The 24,827-nt window shown below is 33.1% G+C and overlaps 1 protein-coding gene across 10 annotated transcripts in view; it reads left to right on the forward strand.

The window, feature by feature from the left end:
- The window catches only part of Cntn1 (contactin 1), a 333,868-nt gene that overhangs the window by 101,873 nt on the left and 207,168 nt on the right, over positions 1-24,827 (forward strand). For 3 of the 10 annotated variants that reach the window (XM_015493230.2, XM_048802550.1, XM_015493231.2), the window contains exon 1: positions 16,576-16,809. The exons of the other annotated variants lie outside the window; for them this stretch is intronic. The gene's annotated coding sequence lies outside the window, so the exon portion shown is untranslated. Of the gene's footprint in view, positions 1-16,575; positions 16,810-24,827 lie in introns of those variants that run through there. 10 annotated transcript variants of the gene reach the window in all.

Raw genomic sequence — 24,827 nt, forward strand, 5'->3', positions numbered from 1 at the left:
AAGGCCAGTCTGGGAAGCAGTAAGACCCACATCCCCCCCCAAAAAAAATTATATTTGTTAAAATAGATTTTAATATCTGAGCTTTTAATTCACCACAATTGCTTATCAAATGTTTCTCCAAGGCAGAAGTCAAGGAGTGACAGTTGAGGTCCTTATTAGTCAAATCTACTTGTCTAGTAGTCCTAGACTTCCATTACTGTTGCTATTTGCCTTAGAGAATGCTTAACTTGTGTGTTGGAGCTCCCATTAAACAAATAAAGTGATTTCAAATAATTTGCACACCTGAATTTTGTTCTAAAAATCACTTAGATTTTAGGTCAGGGAAAGGCAGAGATTAGGTTTTGAGAGCCTCAAGAGTCCCTTCTGTTGCCTGGAATGTAACAGTAATAAAGTTGAAGTAGAAAAGGTGTATCTACAATGCTAATAAAATTCAACACAGTTTATTGATACCTGTGTATATAAACAGTTACAATCCATCTGCAATTGTAAGAAACTAATCATTTTCCTTAAAAATTCCATCCAATTTATTTCAGCTATTATTGCTTTTTTGAAAAATTATTACTTTGAAAACCTCTTGAGATATTATAAGTTTGGAATTGGGATGTTAAAATACTTTAATATTCCCCTGGTACCAGAAAGGATGGTGACCTGACCCTGTATAAGCTGGTGCAAGTGTAGTGACATTCTCCGATTAATAACAGAACCTGTTGATGGATCGAGAGTAGGATAAGAGTTAAGAAGCACAGGAGAGGATAGCTGAGGGTAGGAGAGAAAAATTATCATGATTTCAGTGTATGAGAGTTCAGAGATTTTAGCTCAGGATTACTAGAGCACAACAAACTGGATTTTTTTTTTAAATCAAATTCCAGAGCTCTTAATTTCTTTGTAGAGTCCATGTTTCTCTCTGGTATTATATGCCTTCTGCCTAAAAATTTTCCTATACTATTTCTTATAATTCAGGCATATTAGAAATGAAATCTCTAAGTTTTGATATATCTGAAAATTTTCTAGTTTTGCTTACATATTTGAAACATATTTTCTCTGAGTATAGAATTATGGATTGATAAATATTGTTTTGTTTCATAATTTCTGGTGAGAACTGTGTGGAATTTCTTATATTTGTTCATTGTTATACCATGTGTTTTTCTGTCTTCTCACTGCCTTTCAAAACATTTTGCTTATTTTTGTTTCCATCAATTTGCCTATGATGTGTCTGTGTATTATGTTAGTTTACATTATTTGTATTGTTTGTGGTTCTCTGAGCTTCTTGGATTTGTGGTTTGATTGCATTTATTTACTTACTGCAACATTTTTAACCATTATCACTCCAAGTTTTTCTTCTATCATATTCTCCTTATTTTCTTCTTTACTTTAACAGAATTATCAGTTACCATTTGATTGTTTCATATCTCCTGGATGGTCCATGCTCTGTCCCCCCATGCTATTTTTTAATTTATGTTTAATTGGGGAGGGGTGATTTCTATTACACTGTCCTCTGTTCACTATTTCCTCAGCTGTGTCAAGTATACTCTTCTAGTCCATCAAAGGAATTCTCAGTTTCTAAAATCATCTTTTAAAATTCTTGATATTTCCACTTATCTTTTGCTTAACATTTCCATCTCCTTATGTTATGGTTGAGATGTGTTGTCCCCCAAAAGCTCACATGTGAGACAATGAAGGAAGGTTCAGAGGAGAAATGATTGGGTTATAGCTTCAGCATAATCAGTAAATTAATCCCCTGATAGGGAGTAACTGCCCAGTAAGTGGAGGAAGGTGGGTGTGGCTGGAGGAAGTGGTTCATTGAGGGCATGGCTTTGGGGGGTATATATTTATATCTGGCAAGTGGAGACCCCTCTCTGTTTCTTCATCACCGTGATGTGAGCTACTTTGCTCTGCCACAAACTCTGCTGTGGTATTCAGCCTCACCTTGATCCCCCAGAAATGGAGCCAGCCTTCTATGGACTAACACCTCTGAAACTGTGAGCCCTCAAATAAACCTTTTCTCCCCTACAGTTGTTCTGGTCTGATATTTTAGTCACTGCAGCAAAAAAAAAAAAAGCTGACTAAAACACCCTGCTTAAATTCTTCATGTGTTCATGAATGTTTTCCACGCTTTCTTCTATATCCTTTTTTGTGTCAATCACTGTTATTTTAAACTTCCTGATAGTTCTAATATCTGGAACTGGGCCAGTTTGCTGCTTTACTCTTGAAAATGGCTGCAGTGTGAGCATGTACCTGCTTCTCATAAATTGGAATGCTAAGCCCTGACTCTGGAACCATGGAGATTAAACCAAACTGTGTTTTTTATACCTGAAAATGAGCATGCCTTTCTTCTGTCAGGTTGGTAGTATGGAGTAATGGACATGGGTTTTGAGTTTTATTGTTAACTTTGATGATCTTTAATAGGACAGAAATTTCAGATTTCTCCAGTATTATGCTACTGCTTAGAGAGAAGTTTGGATTGATAGAGTTTTGATGTTTTTCACTTCTTTTTTCAAAATCAATCTTGTGATATATACCCAGTTCTTAGCCAACCCTTTGTGCCTTTCCCACAGAGGACATCTTCTCAATGCTCTGCCAGCATCCCAGAGATAGAATGCTACTACTTGACGCTCAGTGCTGGGTTCATGCTGCAGAGTGAGGATGATGCTTGTCATGCCTAGTGCTATCCTCTTCTGAAGTTTAAGGTTTTGGCACACCAAATCCAAAACCTATTACTTTCCAGGACTTTGTAGTAGTCCTGTGGTTACTCCATGTCTGGAGGGATTTGAAGACCTTATTTAAGACTAGAAGTTAACAGTGAAGTTAGGAGGAACTCACTGTCAGAACCTCAATATAATTTTCTGTTTTTATATTACTTCAAGAAGAACCTCTAGTAATTATTCTTTATCTTATTCTGTTAAACCATTGTACCATTTCAAATTATTGCTTTGAATTTTTAGATGAATATTTTATTATCCTATTCAGCCATAAGAAAAATATACATTTGAGGCTGACTTGAAATATAATTACATTTAGAATTTTTAATTTATTTTTAATACTATTATGGAAGGAGGAAACACAGTCAGATGGTGTGTGTGTGTGTATAAAATTCTCTGTGGATTCAATAAAAAATTTAACCACCATGAATTGCTCAGTTCTGTGTGACTATTTACCTGGAGGTATAATCACTTTCAAATGTTTTCCAGTTTTTCCCAACACCTAGTAGGGAAAAAGTAAATATCTTTTGAAATAAGTACTCCTTAGACTTTCCTTTAGGTTTAGTCATTGTTCAGTTGACCAAAGAGAGGTTGTCACACAGTTTTTCCATGTCTGTACAGGTAACATTTGTTGAAATTTTGAGTAAATAATGTTAAGATTAAAATTGGAAAACTGTTGTTAGAATAATACATTTGTTGTTTTAAAAATTCTCTAATTACTTGTGAGCTAGATAAATGGATAAATCTTTAACAACTGCCTTTTTCTAGTAGAGAGGAAAATTTGCAGCATTTGCTAATTTTGGTAATGTAATTATTTTTATATCATGACTGACTTCAAGCTACCATAAAGTATCACTGAATATAAAGTTGGAAAGAGATGTCCAATATCATACTGTTATATAACATTTATTCTACCAATAAAATATGTAAAAGTAATCTCTAATATATAGATAATATTAAACTATATATAGAAAATTGTGTATTTTGAATATATTATTTTTAAATATAATTTATTTAATAATAAATTTATATCATTTAATTACTAGTAATGACTATGTTTGTGAAATTCCTGGAAATTAAAATGGGCTCTTGCAAGCTGTTATGGGCTGACTTCCACAGATTACTTGCATAAATCTTTGAGGACCAGGACCTTTAAATTCCTGGAACTACATTGAATTTTGACTCACAGCCCACATCAATGAATATCTGTGAATGAAGGGGCTCAATTCAATGTTAGCTAAGGAAAGAAAGCTAAGTGTCACTCTTGTATTCACATCTGGATACTCTAAACTCATTTTACTTTTACCTCCCTACCCTAAGTTTGTTTTGATTTGTTCTTCTAATTTCTTAATTTAATTAATAATTTATTTCTGGGTTATACAGTAGTCCTTCTGGACAAAAATTTGCATCTGACATGTTATACCAAGAAGACATTCTAGATCACATGCTATCCTAAGAAATCAGGAATTATATAACCTATTTAAGTCATTCATATATTTTTAACTGAAATCCTCATGTGTTTCATTAAAGTAGTATTTTGTTTAAGAAAGATCTCTATACCAACTACCTAGAAGTAAACATTAGTTATATTTTCAAAGTACTTTTAAGAGTGCCTCTTTAATTTCATAGGACAGATGTCTATGATAAAATCTATTCCAGGAAATTATAGTTGCTAGTTTCAAGATAAAACTCTTATGAAGAAACAAAGTTGATTGCCTTCTGTAATAACTTCACAAAAACAAATATTTTGAGAAAGAAGTTACTGGTACATTAATATCCTGCTAGGGGATTGAGTTTTTGATAGGAAATAAAATGTGTTCCAAAATATGCATATCAATACCAGCTTACTCACAATTGCCTTATCAAATGAAAGCATGTTATCACTCTTTTACATCTTGAACTTATAGCCAAATAAAAATGGGAAGAGTGTGAACATAAAACTTTTGTCCAAACTTACTTTTGAAATGGCTGTATATCTGAAGAAAGTTAAAGATCTACAGCTTGGTTTTAGACATTTGTGTAAAGAAAAACCCAGGAGAAACTAATCTGTTATTTAGTCAAGATAGTGCCTAACTTTGGAATTGGAAGAGGATGTATCTGTGTACCCCAAGGTATACTAGTGTGCACATGTCTGTGTAATTTATATCTGATGTGCATTAATGTGAGGTATGATGTCTTCAGTAAAAGCCTTACAATGTTGGAGACAAATATACATCTACATATATGAACACAATATATACATTTATACTATAATCTTAACGTACTTGTTTTTTAAATACGTCTATTCAAAAGTCTTCTTCAGGTACCTTTTAAATGATAAAGAGGCTGGAAGCCCATAAAGAAAGAAGGTTTTTAATGTGTTAATTAAAATATTGTAGTGACTATGTAACCTATTTTGTTATTGGCACTTGTTTATTCATTCATATATTCAATATATCTGGTATTTATATTTTCAGCTTTTTTTGAGGTATAATTGACAAATAAAATTTTTCTCTATTCAAGTTCATGAAGACACAAGGATGGCAAGGCAATGTTTTGATATTTTACATACTTTGAAGTGTTTCCCAACAATAAGCTAATTAATACACCTATTGCTTCACACAGTTTCCTTTTCTTTTCTTTTTGTGGTAAGAATATTTAGGATCTACCATCTTAGAGAATTTAAACTATGTAATACATTATTTCTAACCATGCTCACCATGCTTCACAATTTCCAGAACTTATTCACCTTAGGTCTGTCTCTAAGTTGTACCCTTTGGCTGAGTTATTTCAATTAATCTCCTGCATTCATCTGTGACATTGCAAATGGCAGGATTACCTTCTTTTTGAATGTTGAATAATATCTGTGTGTGTGTGTCTCTCTCTGTGTGTGTGTGTGTGTGTGTGTGTGTGTGTGTGTGAGAGAGAGAGAGAGAGAGAGAGAGAGAGAGAGAGAGAGAGAACCAATAACCAATTTCTTTATCCATGGATTCATCAGTGGGCACTAGACTGTTTTCATATCTTGACTATTGTAAATATTGTTGCAATAACCATGGGGGTATCTATATCTTCTCCCCAATGATTATCCTTTGGAAATTTGTGAATATATGTATCCAGGAGTAGAATTGCTATATCATATGGTAATCCTATGTTTTAGAGGAAACTGTACAATGATTTCCATAATAGTCATAGCAATTTAAATTCCCAACAAAGATGTATAGTGTCTCACCAGCACTTGTTATCTTTTGACTTTATAACAATAGCTATCCTAACATGTGTGAAGAGATTATCTCATTGTGGTTTGCATTTTCATTTCCCTGATAATTAGTGATGCTGAGCTCATTTTCATATACCTATTGGGCACTTGTGTGTCTTCCTTGGAAGAATGTCTATTCAGATCCTTTGCTCATTTCTTAATCAGAAAATTTGTCTTTTTAAAAACTACGAAATTATGTGAATTCCTTGTATATTTTGGATAATAATCACTTATTTTGCTGATAGTTTGCAAAAATTTCCCCCCATTCCATTTCATCTTTATTATTTTATTATAGTCCCACTTGTTTATTTTTGCTTTTGATATATCCCAAAAACCATGCTCCAATATCATGGAGCTTTTCCCTGTATTTCCTTCTAGAAATTTAACAGGTTCAGATGTTATGTTTGAATATTTAATCTCTTTTGAGTTGATTTTTGATAATGTACACAAAATGTTTTGCCATTCTCCTACTCTTTCCTTTTTCTTTTTTTCATATATTTCTGTTTAGTCAGTTGCTTTTTTTTTTCTTTCCTTCCTATGGTGACCAAAGGACCAGACAACAATTTTAGAGAAGAAAAAAATTATATGGCACTCATAATTTCAGAGGTCTCAGTTCATTATTCTTGACCCAAGGTGACGCAGAATACCAAAGTCGAACGAAGTGTGAACAGGAGGAAAGCAGATCAGGAAACACCAATTAGGAACAGCTGGGCCCACCCCCAGTGACCTACTTCCTCCAGCCACACCCTACCTGCCTACACTTACTGCCCAGTGAATCCATGTCAATGGATTAATGTACTGATTAGGTTAAGGGTCTCATAACCCAATCATTTCACCTGTAAACTTTCTTATGTGGTCTCACACATTAGCTTTGGGTGATACCTCACCTCTAAACCATAACAACGTGTATCCAGTTTCCCAGACCTTTTTTTTTTTTTTTCCAAAAATGTTTCTTTCCCCAACATGTATTCTCTCTAGTCTGCCTTCTTTGGTAACTATGTTGAAGCTTAGCTGAGTGTGTATATGTGTGGTTTTATTTCTAGGTTTCCATTCTGTTTCATTGGTCTATGAGTCTATGTGTCATTTTGGTTTGGCTACTATAGCTTAATAATGTAATTTAATTCAAAAAGTGTGATACCTCCAACTTTGTTATTTTTCTCAAGATTACTTAGGTTATTTGGAGTGTTGTATGTTTCCCTAAGAATTTTAGGATTTTTTTTCCCTATTTCTGGGGGAAACAATGCTATTAAGACTTTGATAGGCATTGTATTGAATCTGTATGAAGATTGTTTGGGGAGTTACAGGCAATTGCATGGTACTGATCCTTCCAGTCCATGAACCTAAGATGCTGTTTCATTTATTTTTGGCTTTTTCAATTTGCTTCATCAATTTTATACATTTCATTGTATAGCTCTTTTGCTTTCTTGGTTAAATTAATTTCTGAGAAGTTTATTATTTTTAGTGCTATAATTGTTTTCTTTTTTAAATTTCTTTTTCTAGTTTATTACTAATGTATAAAAATGCACATGATTTTTGTATGTTGATTTTATATTCAGAAACTTTACTGGATTCATTTTTTAATAGTGTTTTTTGTGAGGTCTTTAACATTTTCTCTATATAAAATCATGTCATTTATAGACAAGAAAATTTTACTTCGTTCTTTCCAGTTTGGATGCATTTTATTTCTTTTTCTTGCCAAATTGCTCTAAGAACTTCCAGTATTATGTTGAAAGAAGTAAAAGAGAAAGTCATCCTTGCCTTTTACTTGATCCTACCACAAAAGGTTTTGCTTTTTTTTCACATTTATTATAATATTAAATGTGGGATTTTCATATTTGACCTTTATTGTATTGAGATAAGTTCCTTCTATATCTGTTTTGTTGAAAGTTGAGATTATAAACAGATGTTGAACTTTGAAATGCTTTTTTTTGGTATTAATTGGGATGATAATATTTTTGGTCTTCATTCTGCTGTTGTAGTGAATCACATTTATCGATTTGCATATGTTGAGCCATTCTTGTATCCCAGAAATAGCTCCTACTTGAACATTGTATATCATTCTTTAAAATGCTGTTTAATTCATTTACTAGTATTTTGTTGAAGATTTTTGTCTATATTTTCTTCAAAGGTATTGGTCTGTACTTATACTGTCCTTATTTACCTTTGACATATGGGTTTGGTATCAGGATATTGATAGTCTCATAAAATTATTCTTCCTTTTTAAAATTTTCTCATGGATATATATGTTGCTTAATTATTTTTAAAATTTGCATTCCATAAAACTGTAATAACCAAAGATATCATAAGAATTTTATGATATTTAATATTGGAGATTGTATGTCATAAAAGAATAAACAATATAGAGATACATAGTTTAATTTCTAGTATTTGGAATCATGATCTTTTGGGGTATTTTATAATGATAACACAAAGCACCTTTTTATAGACTGATGGGAGGATTTTTGAATCTCTGTTAACCAGGTATATTGGCTTATAATTTTTTTCCCTTGTAGTGTCTTATGTGGTTTGGTGTCAGGGCAAAGCTGTCCTCACAAGATGAATTTGGAAGCATTTCCTCTTCTTTAATTTTTTTTCACAGCATTTGAGAAGGACTGGAATTATTACTTCTTTAAATTTTTGGTAGAAATTTCCAGTAAAACCCATCAGACCTCAGTTTTTTTGTTTGTTTGGGTGGGAGATTTTTGATAATTGATTCAATTTAGTTACTCACTATTGGTCTGTTTAAATTTTCTATTTCTTCATAATTCAGTTTTGGTAGTAATTTTCAGTAATTTATCCATTTCTTGTAGATTATCCAATTTGTTGACATAGTATTTATAGTAGTTTTTTATGATCTTATTTATTTCTGTGGAACCAGTCATAATGTTTTATCTTTAGTTCATAATTTGTTTGACTCTTCTTTTTTTTATTAGTATCCTTAAAAATTTGTCACAGTTTTATTTAACTTTTTAAACAACCAACTCTTAGCTTCATTGACCTTTTCTATTTTGCTTTTACTCTCAGTTTCACTTATTTCTATTTGGATTTATATTATTTCATTTCTTTACTAACTTTTGGGTTTGCTTATTCTTTTTATAGTTCCTTGAGATGCGATGCTAGGCTATTTATCTTTTATATTATTTTCCTATTACAACTTGGCATGTATCTATAAACTTACCTCCTAGAACTTCTTTTGCTGCTTCCCATTTTATTTATTTATTTTTTTAATCTCAGGTAATTTTTAACTTACCTTTTGATTTCTTTTTTGAGCTACTTGTTCAGGGGCACATTGTTTAATTTTCACATTTTTGTAAATTTTCTAGTTTTTCTTCTATTCTTGATTTCTACTTTTGGTAAGAAAAGATACTTGATAGGATTTCAATTTTCTAAAATTTGCTAAGACTTGGTGTCTTCGTGGCCCAATATATGATCTACCTTGGAGATATTTTTCCTTGTGCATTTGAGAAGAATATGTATTCTGTTACTGTTGTATGGTGTGTTATATGTATATCCATTAGGTTAATTTGATATATGGTGTTATTTAAGTGTACAGTTTCCTTACTGATCTTCTGTCTAGATGATCAATGACAAAACCACTGTTTTAAGTGGTATGGTAAAGTCCTTTACTATTATTGTATTTCTATCTATAACTCCTTTCAATTGTATTAATATTTGTTTTAAATATTTAGGTGCTACAATATTGGGTACATATAGATTTATAGTTGTTATATCCTCTGTATGAGCTGTCCTCTTTATTATTATATAATGGTCTTGTCTCTTGTTACAGTTTTCTACTTAATGTTCTTTTCCCCCCACATATAATTTAAGCTACACTGGATTTATTTTGTTTTCCATTGGCACAAAATATTTTATTCTATTCTCTTATTTTCAGTATCCAGGTTTCCATTAAAGTAAAGTATCTCTTATAGACAGTGTATAGTTGGGTATTTTTAAGACTATATTCATCCTCTCTATGCCTTTTGATTAGAGAATTTTATCCATTTATATTCAAGGTAATTATTGATAGGTAAAGACATACTGCTGCCATTGTTTTCTGGTTATTTTTTAGATCCTTTCTTCTTTTCATCCTCTCTTACTGTCTTCCTCTGTGACTTGATGACTTTCTGAAGTGGTATGTTTTTATTTTATTTTCTTTCTTTTTGTGCAGCTAATATAGTTTTGTTTTGTCATTGACACAGGGTTTACCTGGAATCTCTTATAGTTATAAAAGTTTATTTCCACTGCTTAGCTTTGATCACATATAAATATTCTTATCCCACACAGACATTTTAAACTTTTGATGTCACAAATTACATCTTTGCTATTGAATATCCACCAACAAATTGTAGTAGTTGTATTTATTTTTAATAGTTTTGTTCATTACCTTTTATAATAGAATGTGATTTACATACCACCATTACAATACTAGTATTCTGACCATAACCTTGCTTTTATCAGTGAGTTTTTTACTTTCATACATTTTCATCTTACTAATTAGTGTCCTTGATTTTTATCAGCAAGACTTTGGTTTTGCCTTCTTAGAAGGTAGATCTACTGGTGAACTGTTAATAATGGCTTCATCAGCCTTTGTTTTTCTGGGAAGATATCTCTGCTACCTTCTACAGAACAGCTTTACTATATATAATATTCTTGCTTGCCAGTTTTTATTTCAGCCCTTTGAAAATATTATTCAACTGTATTGTTGTCTGAAAAATTTCTGCTGAGAAATCTGCTGCATGCTTTAAGGAGGTAGCCTTGTATGTGAGGAATCTCTTCTCTCTTTGCTTTTAAGATTATCTTTGTCTTTTATTTTTGATCTTTTGATTATAATTTGTTTGTGTGAAATCTTCTTTGGTTTGAATGTGATTGGAGTTTCAGGTTCATGTACATAGATGTTCATCATTACTCCGGATTGGGGAAATCTCAGTCATCAATTTTGATAATATTTACATTATTTTCTCCTTCTTGTCTCCTTCAATAACACCTATAATATGAATTTGATTATGTCCCATAAATCCCATAGACTTTCTTTTTTCCTATTATCTCCTTTGACAGCAAATTTTTAAGTGACCTGTCTTTAAGTTCATAGCTTCTGTCTTGTGTTTGATTATATCTGTTATCTATACTGTCTACTGCACTTTTTATTTTATTACTTGTATTCTTCAGTCCAGAATTTCTGTTTGGTTCTTTTTTATTTTTATTTCTCTGTTGAAATTCTTATTTCTATATTGCTTTCCTTATTTCATTAAGTCATCAGTCTGTATTTCTTGTAGCTTGTTGGGCTTCTTGAAACAATGATTTTGAATTCCTTTTCTGCAGTTTGCAGATTTTCATTTTCTTAGGGTGGTCATTAGAAAATTTTGTGATCCTTTTGTGACATTATATACCTTTGGTTTTTGTTGTCTGTTACGTTGCATTGAAGTCTACCTAATCATTCTATTTTCTCATTTTTAAATGTTGTGTGATTCAAACTAGGAAGTATGAGTTTATCTGTATTTTTACCTCAGTGTTAAGCTTATAAGCTCTATTTATTTTGATACTTATATTTTTTTCTGAGTGAAATTTTAAAACTATTAAAATGTGATACAATATAATAAGCATAGTCTGTTTTCATAGGAACTCAAATTCTGTCATTTTCCTTATGTCAACACACCCTTAAGAAATTAATATAAACTATTTCAGCCTATTTTCTTACCTACAGAATGAGATAATCACATTTTTATAAATTAGTACTGATGTAATCATATATATGTATATATGGAGAAATATAATGTGTGTTGGAACATAATGAAGTCTCACTTGTCCACATTCTAATTTTTTAATTTCTTAATTAGTCATTAGTACTGGACATAGTTTTTATACAAAACTGACTATTTGTTGGCCTTCTGGGACATAAAAATATAGAGAAGTGGAGTGAAAACATTCCACTATGACTGTGGTTCTGGGAGGTAGTTCAGCAGCTGAATATGGTGGAAAGGACCTAAACTATGAAACTAAGAAATTCTTGATGTGACCACAAGCTCACCTTTTCATTGGTCATGTGACATGGCCAAATTACTATCTTCCTTTGATTATGACTTTTCATTGAGAAAATAAAAAAAAAAAATGCTACTTAACTGACAAGTGTTTTGTGATGGCCAGATTAAATGAGTTTATTAAAGTAATTAGCATTATTCCAACATTGATATGTATGTCAAATACATATAAGCAGTTTATATGTTTTGCTATCAATTTATTACTAGGTCAAGATACGAACAGAAGGCTTTTATGTATATTTATTTGTCAATATTTCAGAGTTTTGTATAGCTTTCTTATCCAACCATATACTGGAAGTGTATTTGTCCAACTCTTCACCAACCCATCATTTTGTTTCCTACTTATTATGCTGTGTCTGAAACTGTATTCTCATTGTATTACTATATTCTTATGAAACCAGTACAGTTTTGAATGGACAGGAGAGATGGGAGGAAGATAAGTTACTCAAGTCAAACACTTAAGGTCTCCTATAGCTCCTCTCAACCTCAAACCTACTTAGAACTACTGCCTCAAAAGTTTCAGTGTCTCTGGAATATTTTCTTTATTTCCATATCCCTTTATCTACCTTGGTTAGGTCATCTTCATTTTCTGTCAGACTACAAATGGTATTCTGTTAATTGTATTTCTTGCATCTGGCTCTTGCAATCATTTTTCATCCCCCTCCACAAAATCTAATCATATTATTTTCTTGGTGATATATCTAAATATCTCATTCTCCACAGAACAGTATCAAATAACATAGTACTGTTTGAAATGACCTTAATATTTAGGATTCAAATAATTTTTTTAAAAAAAACTCATATTTTATATCACATTTATGTAATTTTAAGTCACATTTTGTGTAATTTTGCTTTATCATCTAACAAAATATTCACTGTATCCAAAGTGCTCATAATATAGATGCCTGAGTTTCTTAAGCATATCATGGGATATCCTACTTCTCTACAAATGCACATGTTATTTTCTTCTAGAGATGCCTTTCCATATGAATCCTTTCTTCTAAGACTAAACTTTGGCAGGAAATGAATAAAGATTTCTAAAGTCCTTATTATTTCATAAACTGAGTTAAGTGACATAAAACATTGCGATATTTGAATTTCCTAATAATTCTATCATGTTGATAAAAATTCACGTTTTTAGAAATGAGGAAATTGGAGCAGAACTCTCATTGAGTGACTTCAGATACTATATTTTAAAATGATGGTGCTCTAAGTTAATTCACACACACACAAAACATACTTACCTTGATTTGTACATGGTAAAACTGATACTCAAGGAGTATGAATGGCACATTTAAGGTTTCATAGTTTAATTCAGAAAAGCCTGAATTTAATTTAAATTTGTCAAATATTAAAGCCTATGTTATTTCTATTATACCACCCAGTTTCTTTAAATGTCATCTCCTTCAATGAATCATTTCCTGATGCTCCCATGGGATAGATGACAATGCCAATATTTCTTCTGCTATGATGCCTCATGCAGTGGAATAAAAATAAGAAGAGTTGACATTTACCTAGTAGTTACTTAACATATAGACACAGATATATGTGGTTTAGTACTTTTCTCGTTTATTTATCATAATATGTAGCTACTAATTAAATTCATCTTTCTAGGTCAGAGTATTTATCTGTGTTTGTAACTAACATTTAAACATCTTGGAGGCAGTCACTGACCTACACATATTTGTTTTTCAAGCTAGCAGAATTTCTTGCAAGTCATAATAAATATATTTTAAATAAATGAATGGGTTACAACTAGTGGGTAACTATGATATTTGTAGGACATAGAAAAGTAGGAAGAATGTCTTCTATGTAACAAAGCAATGTAATTGCCTCCAAAGACATTTATCCCCTTGAGCTCAGAGTTGTTAAGAATTTTGAACTGAATTCTTTTCCTAACTTCTCATGACATTATTTATTTTCTTATATTGGAGACAAATTATGCATTTTTTCCAAATGATATTATTCAGGCTGTCTAATTATATATCTTAATAAGTGTCACAGATTGAACAAACTAAATGTGCTTTGATTTATTCCAAAATTTTGATTTACTTTATTGACCCTATTCTCAATATAGAGTTCACTCTGTATTTTTCATGCATTATAAATTTGAAATATTGGAAAGTCTCTTAATCTTCAAAGAGATCAAATTTGTTCCAAGTGGCCATCTCTGTTTTTTATCCTTTTGAAAAGATCGGTTAAGTGTTTTTTCAGTCATAGCCAGGTTCTGGAAAATGGAAATTGGCTCTTTATTATATCCTTGGGCTTTGTCTTATCTGGAAGTACTATTTTCCCCAGTCATTTTCATTCAAGTCTTACTTACCACCTCTCTTTTCTGATTTCTTTGGGATTTACCATATTTATTGTTTTTCCATATATCCTTCTCCTGTTTTGCTGTCTCTTAATGTTTACTTGGTCTAGGTTGATTGTGTATATATGTGTGTGTGTTCATCTCTCACCCCATTTTTAGACAATTAGCAAATGCAAATTTTCAGTCTTCATTTTATACATGGACTATGGATATTTTTAAGTGAGAAAAAAATGCTGGTTTCTCTCCCATTCACTGCAGAGAGACTAAATTAATGCTCTTCAGTCACCTGGTTATGCACTATTAGACATGTCATTTCGGGGAACTTGAACTTCTAATGCTTACATTTGTAATTACTGGAGGCTGTATCAGTAATTTTAGATTTTCTATCCTTATGATCAATATATTTTAAAATTTTAAAATTTCTACTATTTTAAATGAGGTATTCTCTTCATATAAAGTTACTTCTATTGATGTTCAATAGAACTTCTATAATTTAAAAAATATATGAAACGTTTTAATATCCTATTTAACTAACAAAGAATACTACTCAGAGAAAGAGATTAATATTATAAAATAAGGTTTATTATGTTTACTTGAAATTTATTAGGTTATTGGCAATATGTAAATATAAAAATAGAAGCTACCCAGGGCAGAACACAACAATAAGAAAATGCAATATATTAAAGACCAAGTAATTAGAAGATTAATTTCTCAGACTGCCATTTAGAATATTGTGACCTAATCTTTATCAGTTAAGCAGGGATTGTACTTTACATGAGTAGAGCATATTTCCCTGGTTGTCTCTTGAGAAAGGCGTGTTTCTTTGGTTGTCTCTCTGTCTTCAGCACCTCTACTACCCTCCAGGGCTGGTATCAACTGTAGATTTATTGACTGAAAACCAATATGATCCTACCTTCTCCAAAGGGGAATTGCTCCCTACAATATAAATGTCAGATGGGAAACCTCAGCTATCTTCCAATGGTTCTTCCTTTTTCTAACCTCAAAACATGAGCTTGAAGATTTTACTCTGCTTTTACACGTGGTCAAATGTGATGACATAGAAATATGAATTTGTGTGTGCGTGTGTGTGTGTGTGTGTGTGTGCGCGCACATGTGAATAGAGCTTTAGAAAGACAAGACTTTAGGCAACTCAGTGACCTTAATAACAATATGTTCAGTACTTTGTGGGTGAAAAAATAAGACTTAATTAGTTCTATTTCCAAAACACTGAGGAGTAGACAAGCTTCCTCATACATATATGCATTTTCTGTTTCGTGTGGGTTTCCCACTATAGTATTTTTATAAATACTGCTATGACATTCTGAAGAGCTACCTGTGTTTTCTCCCAGTGAATATTATATCAAAAATGCGCATTTTGTCTTGAAGCATCCTTTTGGGGGATACTAAAAACAGCGCTGTGTTTTTACAAGCTTAAGTTCTAGAAAAAGAGATCTCAGAACTACTGACACACCCACAGTAAAGGAGTTTATGATCCAAAATAGTTAATATTTGTGGTCACATATACTCAGTATGATAATTTTTAGAAAAACTCTTCCTACGTTATTAAAATAAAAAATAGTTATTTTAAAATTAATTTATTCTAAGAAATGTTATTAAAATGAGTCCAGATTTTTTTTAAAAAATCTATTTTTGTAGCCATATATTACTCTCCCTTTTATTTATTTTTTCTTAATTTTCATTGAGCCTTGCTGATGCTGCAGAAGTGGTAGGAAAAAACAACAACTCTGTATATCTTAACGAAAATGTAGAATATCCAGTCTAAACCTGCAGTAAGTATGTCTTTTGAATAGGAAAAAAAAAAAAAAAAACAGATGCTGTAGCATTTCTGCCCAAGAGAGTCCAGTTTGAACATTCTGCAGTATGCAAATGTCATCTTGTCTATGTGAATGTTTTACCCGAGTGGCTGCTGCAGGGTTGGAATCTTCTGCTAGTGATTTAGGTTGTAATTTTATTTGTGGAAATAAACCAATCACGGAGCTCCGATTGTCTTAGCGATGAGGTGATCAATAGCCCATTACTGGATAGAACAGCGGCTACAGGAAGTGCACTGAAGATTTTAATGCATGAATTATGCATGCCGTGCTCATTCTGTGCTCATTCTTTAGTCTCCAAACAGAATGACAGGGTTTGTGAAGTCGCCTCAGATAGTTTCTTGCATTAAGTGACTGCAGTAAAATGCTTAATATTTTCAGGCATAGAAGCAGCATTGACTCGGGCCAGCCGAATTTGGAAGATGTAAAACCCCCAGCTCACAGCACAGAGGCTTTATTTGAAAGTATTGCTATGTAGAGAGCCAGCTTTGCAGTCATCTAACCTGTTCTCCCCAGAAGGTTGGCTGAAGGATGGGAGCGGCTGTGCCTGCCTCTGAGGTCACAGCTTGAAGTCCTTTCAACTTGCCTTCTGCTGCAGGAGAGAGGCGTATTGTGGTTTAACTGTCGCTGCGTTTATTCAAATGGAAAATTTGCTATAGATATAATACCCAGAACGGCAGATAATTCAACGTATGAGGTAAGTCCAGGATTTTTCTCTAGTTTAGATAATTGTAAACTAGAATGTGCTGAGTTGGGATGATGGTGATGCCGTGGTAACAGTAAGGTAGACTCAGACCTCAGGATCTTAAAGCAGTGGCAGGGCTATCAATTGTTATGTTAATTGAGAGGTGACTTTAATTTATGTTTGGCTTTATTGGGTGTTTTATTTTGCATTCAAAGCTTTTCAAGAATGTACCTGAGCCCAGATGTGTGTGTGTCTGCAAATTGGGGAGGGGCAGCCCTGAGAGTGAGCTGAATCAATAAGTGAAAATTCCCTCCTGGTGGAGAAGTTTTAGCAGGGCTGTGGCATTGCTTTGGCTCAGATTATTTCTTTAACATCAACATTTTCTCGTTCTAGATAATGATGATGATAGAAACCAAAAAATGCTCAATCCTTTTCCCACAAGTAGAGGAAAGCACTGAGGTACTCACACTCAAATATTGTGTTGCATACAAATTGAGCAGATGGAATTAAAACAATTTGGACTAGAGTGTCCTTGAGGGAAGACCTTGTTGTCTGAAACAGAACAGTTTGGCTTTTACCTATAATAGTTGTTATTTTATTTTATTTTTTTTTCCTCCCGTCAAGGACTTACTCCAAAAGGAATGGATGAATGGCATATTGTGAAATTACAAAGAGAGAGACAGAGACAGAGAAAGAGAAAGAGAGAGATTTGTATTTCTCTTGGTGTTTTCAAAATTAAGCTTATACAATTGCAGGACTCATGAAATAAGAGCCAAGTGAAATTTGCAAAAACCCTAGAGACCTGAAAATATACTATACTGCTATATTGGTCAGAGGTCTCTGTGAATTAAAGCTGGTTGCTTAAATATCATGGCAAATAATAGGTAGACAAATAATGTTCAGCCTAAGAATTCCTGAATATTTCTTTAACATGAGAAAATAGCTTTAACAAATAATTTTAAAGAGACTGTAGATGTAGCAAAAAAATTTTAGGGAGGCTTTTCAACAGTAAATTTATATTATTACATTATTAGCAAGCACATATATTAATACATATGATATATAATTTATATAGCACAGCACATACTATGCATGTCATTCTACTTCTTAAATGTTTTTATTGATACTGTTTTAAAAATGTTTTGTTAGATCTATCAATAACCAATAATAAATAAAGCCAGTTATGTCTTATAAAATAAGCAACCTTTTACTTAAAAACAAAGAAAGATATACAGAGCAGGGATAACAAGAGCACAGGAAAACGACTTCGCAAGCATTTCACAGTGCATTTCAATTCTGCCACGGTGTTACTCCATCAGTTGGGTTTCCTGTCAACTGCCTGTTGGTGTGGCAGAGAACTCCAGCCATGTCTACAGCGTTTAAATCTTCAAAGCTAATCTAGTTCAGGTAGATGAGGAAACTCCCACATGGAGTTTTTCTTTAGGGAGGGAAAGCAAAAAGTAGCTGCCTTTATTTCTTCCAGGTCTCCTGATGCTGAGTCACTTGCTCAGTTCTGCCCAGATGCCTCCTGGCTGAGGTGGCCCATTATCAGCTGGCAAAAGGGAATCTAAAGGGAAGTGAGAAAGAATGGAGGGGGCAGAGGCTTGAGGATATTTATTGCCTTAGTGACACATAAATTCTGAGTAATGAGTGTAATGGCAGTGCTACTTGTTGGATCTGGATGAGGTGACTTTGGGTGAATGACGAGATCACAGCAACAGAAATTAATGCAGGAGCATGGGAAATGGTGCACACAGGGTTCCAGGGAGTGCTGCACTTGAACTTAACCTAAACCTCTCTGTCTTATTTCAGGTGTTAATCCAAGACCTTAATCCATCTCATTCAAAATACATGAAGGCCAGAAAAAGAATAATTTCTGAATCATGTAATAGAAAAATGGAATGAGATAGCCTCAGTTCCCACTTTTCAAGTAGTTATTATTAATTTCTGTAGACTCTATCTTGGGAGAGCCTAACATGAAATTAATAATTTGTGAGCATCAACCTTAATATATATGAGGTGAAGCACCAAAATGAGCTGAGTTTGTAATTGTTATGGTAAGGTAGATCATATTAGATATAATTGGAAAAAGAGTCTGAAGATGTTCTAAAAAGATAGAATAAAAGGAAAGAGGGAAAATCACCAAATATAAGAATTTTGAAACAAAAATGTACATAATTCATTGTTGATAGACATTAATATTTCTTAAAATCAATGTGTAAGAATTCTAAAAACCTTGGTTTACTAGTAAATGGTATCATTTACTTTAAAATTAATTTTAGAGGTAATCTAGCACACTGAGAAATCAGTTGACAAGAAAATTTTAAAATGGTAAACAATAAATTTTCTCATAGGGAATAAGTACTGATATAGATAAGGGCTATCAGTACTTACAATAAATCTATGTAGAGAACTACATATGCACAGTTTTATACATGCATACACACATATTTTTATATGTATATAGTCATTTAACTAAGATTGTGAGAAAGTTATAGATGACTTATGGCAGGTTCAGAGACTTCAAGTATTTGTAATGAGATAATATGTCTGTTTTTCCAAACTTAAAACACATATACAAATTAAGTTAGAGCTTTTTTTTTTTTTTGCATGATAAGGAAATCTCCCATTTGATTCTTTGCCAAACAGTCCTGATGATTTCTAAGCTTTGTAAAATTCACAGAAAAATTTTCAAGTATGAATTTATAACAAAAAGTGATAATCAAAAGATTTCATCTTTTCTCTCCCATTGGAGAAAATGATAAAGTTAGTACTGCCTAAAATATCTCCTGAGTAGTTTATGAACCTCTTCTAGATAAACTCAGGAGTTGATTCTGCGGGGTCTGTCCCTTCAATAGAGGTTCATGCATATTTTACTAATTTATTCCCTCTCAGTTGAAATACACCTTTCACCCCATTTTCTATTGTTTCTCAATAACTTTCCTCTCAAAAAGATAACTCAATGCAATAAGGAAGCATTTGATATGATCCTTTTTTGTAGTTTTGCTAGTATTATAGGGCATGAACCATGCTGCTGAGCTGAGACAGCCATGGAGGCCCTCTTTTCACCCCAGTTCTTGTGATCAGATCAGAAAGATTTCAGATATGTAGCTCAGAATAGCAGGCATGAGTTTAATGAAGATATAGGAAAAGGGAAAGGGTACACTCTCTAGGGAGAGAATGGGTCCTCTCAGAGGGAAGAAGGATGACATATTCCTCCTACCCTTTGGTTTTATTGGATATCCAAGGGAAGTTTTCAGAGAATATCATCCAGGTTTACATCTTGACTTTTGACTGACAGCAGGTTGACATCAGACTATTTAGTCCCCACTGTGCACAATAACTCTCCATCTCTTTCACCCATGTTACAAGTTCTAATTGGAATTTGTTCTTATAGATTTGATTGTTATCACTCTGAGTTCTTGGATCTGGTCTGTGTAAGGTCACAAAAGACTCCCACCAGAGCCCATTCCATCTGGGTAACTTGTCTTCCTTTTTAGTGGCATTTTCGGCCTTCATTTCTCATATAGCTAACAGGTTGTTTGCTGAGGAATGTAACATATCCTGTTGACTTAAGCCAGGAAGAGCTGCAGGTAAATTGCTTTTTAAAAAAGAAAGCATATGGGGGTCAGCATAATACCAGTCTTGAAAATCAGGGTAAGGGTCCTAGTTCTCCTGGTGTTGAAGATTAAACACCCAAAAATGCCAAGGCAAGAGCAGAAAATAAAGTTTATTTAAGAGAGGGAGAGGGTGAGAGGGAGGGAGGGAGGGAGAGAGAGAGAGAGAGAAAGAAAATGAAAAAGAGAGACAAATAAACTTCTCCAGAGAGGAGGGGATCCACAGCTTGTGCCTGTGGAAGTGGGGGTGTCTTGCCCCTTTATAAACTTTAGGTTTCTTTTCTTCTCAGGTTTATGTGACCAAGGGCAGTAAGACAGTAAGAGAGCCATCCAGGAGATGATTGCTTGTGTTGGAAAGTGTAGTCCTTCCCCTCCCCTGGAGGCTGTTAGCAACTGGTTGATGGGGACTTGCTATCTACTAATTTCCTTTTCTTTGACATCAGCTACCTATCCTTTGCCCAGGTCTTAGCACAGTTGGCCCAGTTTATAGAATGATTCCCTTAACCTTATGTTCCCACTCTCCTATCACTAGGTCCTTTGATTCTTTAGATGGAAAAGAATGATAAGCCTGTGCTTACTCTGGGAAAGTATAAGGCAAAAACAAAGGGAAAAGTAGGTGCAACATGAAAGAGTCAGTCAAAATATTTGGTAACAGTCATAGCAGAAATGAGGATCCATAGTCTAAATTATGAATCTGGAAAGAAAAAAATTATAAAAACATGAAGGGAAATAGTAATACTGTATATTGTAATGTCAGGACTGAAACAAAGGGTTTGGAAGGTTGCTGTGAAGAATAAACAAAGTAGGGCCAGGCTATTAAGATCTGAACTATCAAAATAGCATGCTAAAACTTGCCTTTACAGGTATTGGACACTCACAGACATTATTTAACATCCCTGGAAATATTTAATACTAGAGAAATTTCTGAACCTGCATCAGATCATGCTAAACTTTTTCAAAAAATGATTATTAATCCTAAATTAATTATTCTGCATTCTGATGCTTTAACTTTGATGATCTAGAGAGGTTGCCTTTCCCATGGTTAACCAATAACCAGAGTTGGTAAACAACTTCCACCTGAGCTCACTAATCAATTGCAAAGCAGCCAATCTCTGGCTACAAATCTACAATCCACCTTCTTTCTGGGCTCTCATATTTTGGGCTGCTATCCACTTGTCCTAGTCACTCCAAGATAAGTTCCAGATAACTAAATTCTATATTCCAGGGTCCTCTGGAATAATCCCAAATAGACAATATTAAGCACTTACCTGTCTTCCCTGTTCTTTCCTCTGAAAATCACATCATGTCCACTCTCCATGTACCTCCTAAATGGCCTCTGTGTATCTTCATATGGTTCCCCATGGTATGGTGTGCCCTTTCTCTTAAGCATAACAAGCTATCTTTTCAGTGGCAGTAGTCATCAGAGCTGTTGTCTTTATCAGACCTGAATAATAAAACCTGTATTAAAACAAAAATGAAAAAAAAAATTAATCTTTTTTTTTTCTTTCTGTGGTGTTGGGGATTAAATCCAAGGCCTTCTGCATGGTAGGCAAGTGCTCTCCACTGAATTGCACCCCAGCCCTCTTTTTAGTCTTAATACAAATTAACATAGATCTATTTTTTTCTCTCTCTCTCATCATATATATATATATATATATATATATATATATATATATGATAAATATATAATAAAGTTAATTATTTCTTNTTTCTCTCTCTCTCATCATATATATATATATATATATATATATATATATATATGATAAATATATAATAAAGTTAATTATTTCTTTATTTAAAAGTCTTTATTTAAAAAACAGCCTTTTATTGAACTGTTATTTTGAATTTAAGGGTAATTTCTGAGTGAACCTTCTGTAAACATAAACTAAAATATTTTCTAAATTGTGATTGATAGAGGACATATCCTCCAGAAATATGAATGGCCAATTAGAAATTTTCAGTCTTATAAGATACATAGATCAAGAGTTTTAAATATTTTCCTGAAATCCAGCTAATGGGGGAACTGAGACAAGAGCTTTACAAGTTCAAAGGCAGCCTCAGCATTTCAGGTAGATCCTGTCTCAAAATAATAAATAAATAAATAAATGGGCTCAGGTTGTGGTTCAGTGGTAAAACACCCTAAATTCAATCCTCAAAATAGAAAAAGAAAAGAAAAGAAAAAGAACAAAAAGAAAGAGAAAAAATTCCTGATACAACCTAACTTATAGTTTGTCATATCAAGTACATGAAAGCAAGCCTCTAGTGTGTTAAGCAATTACATCAATGCTGAGGGAAAACACTTTCTACTACTTGTCAACCCAAATTTTGAAACTGTAATTTCCAAATGCTAGTGTTGTTTACATAATGTCTTTGTTGTCCGGTAGGCAACTATAACACACATCCTAATTGAAAGGTATTTCTGCTACATTAATTCTGCAAAATTAAATTGAACTTTCTTGAGAATGTGGTATCCATGAAAAGGTTACTACTAATCCGTGAATGCAAAGCTTTGGAGCAATGTACAAAGTGCAATTAACTACAAAAGTAACAAGAACTGAACCATGCAAAAACATAAGCCTCTGAAGAATTCATACCAAAAGACATGAGCTGTATCATCCTGTGGTGTCCTCCATCTCTCAAAACACCATTACTGAAGAAAGCTGACTTTAAGATGTGAAAGAACTCAAACATTAAACATGTGCTTGGTCTTCATGCCTTTTACTTTTCCTTTCTACGCTGAGATTATGTAAGTTGTTATCCCTTTAAGAAATACACTTTTGATAAGCCTCAGTACAAAATTGGCAATGATTTAGACCAGGAATGGGTTAGAAAAGATACTAGTCATGCTAGCAGATGGAAGGGCAGCAAGGTAGGTGGCTGAGAGGGAAGCTGGAGGCGGAGCTGTGCCAGAAAGAACATGGGAATTTAAACAGATGGAAGATGATATATTAGTTGGCAAGGAAGGACGCTGGGTGACAAGCAGGAGAAGACACTGAAGAACTGGGTGGGTAGGCAGCCAAGAGGTGAAGTCGAGGGACCAGTAGTAAAGGAAATAGGTAAGCATGAGGGCATGGAGTTCCAGAACAAATAGGAAAGAAGAAGAGAAAACAAATACAGTTTTTTTTCCCCTTTACTTGAGCCTTGTAAATCAACTTTTACTACATTCTTTTAAAAAGTGCTGCAGAATGAAGATGAACAAAGAGCTACAGAGGCGAGATTTTAGTACAAAATTCTAAGATACTTATAGCTAAAGGAATTTATTTTGTAAAATTATTATGAGCATAAAACTTATTTTATTTCCTATCTTTGTGTTTCCAATAATTTGAGTCTGATCCTGGCTTTGTTGAAATACCTTGTTTAAAAAATACTATGGAAATAAAATGCAAGTGGAATAAAAAGATAATGAAAATAAAATGAAACTGAAATAAAATAAGAATGGTAATTTATGAAAAGTGAATTTCAGACTATGGGAAATCTGAATATAACCTTATTATAAAGATGCCTTACATTATCTTGGGCTATTAAAAGTGGTAATATCAGCACCCCAGGTGACATAAAGAAGATGGTTACAAGCCATTTGGTCTCTTCTGCCTTCACACTTACCCCTAGGTCACCATTTACTTAAGCAATTCTTTTTACTTAAAAAAAGTCTTATTTAACTGTGTAATATAGTTAAGCCCATATAATGACAGCTGTCACTATGGATTGATATAAAAAATGTCATGCACAGTAATATTTATAGGATGGGCTTGACTTAATATAGCCATTCTGATTGAGTTTCATAATAACTATATGACCTTTATATAAACTTAGAACTAACATATATAAAATAGCTGGAGCAAACTCCTTAAGCTAATGAACCATCTATGGCAAACCCTACTATGGCAAATCTTACACATATGCCAGGCACCATACTAGACTTTGGATAATAAAAGCTGAATAACATATGAACGTTTATAGTCTAGTAGCACATGCATGTGTGGCCCCCTCCTCTCTGCCAGATAACAAGGTATAATTTCATAGATGTACTAATATTATATACATGTGATATATGTGTATATCATTCCCCCTAATTTTTATTCTATTGAAGTTAGGGACCACACTAATTATTAATTCAGAAAGTATGTATTTAGTTCCTTCACTGTGTAATGGCTGTATAAAGAGAATAGTCCCTATTGCCGTAGACAAAGCAGTCTATTGATAAACAAAGCAGGGCAAACATAAAGTTCACTAGCTAGACAAAGATAGTTCTTGTAAGAATGTACGCCAGGTACACTAAGTGAATGTAAATTGGTGCTATTCAAAATTAGAGAAGAAATTTCCTAAATGAGTCAATCACAGGATAGGTAGTTTTAAGATATTTGTATAATGGCTTATTCATTGGTGTTGTTCAATAGTGTCAACTGTAAACCT

This window comes from Marmota marmota, unplaced genomic scaffold (assembly GCF_001458135.2).
Source record: "Marmota marmota marmota unplaced genomic scaffold, marMar, whole genome shotgun sequence".
NCBI lineage: Eukaryota > Metazoa > Chordata > Mammalia > Rodentia > Sciuridae > Marmota > Marmota marmota.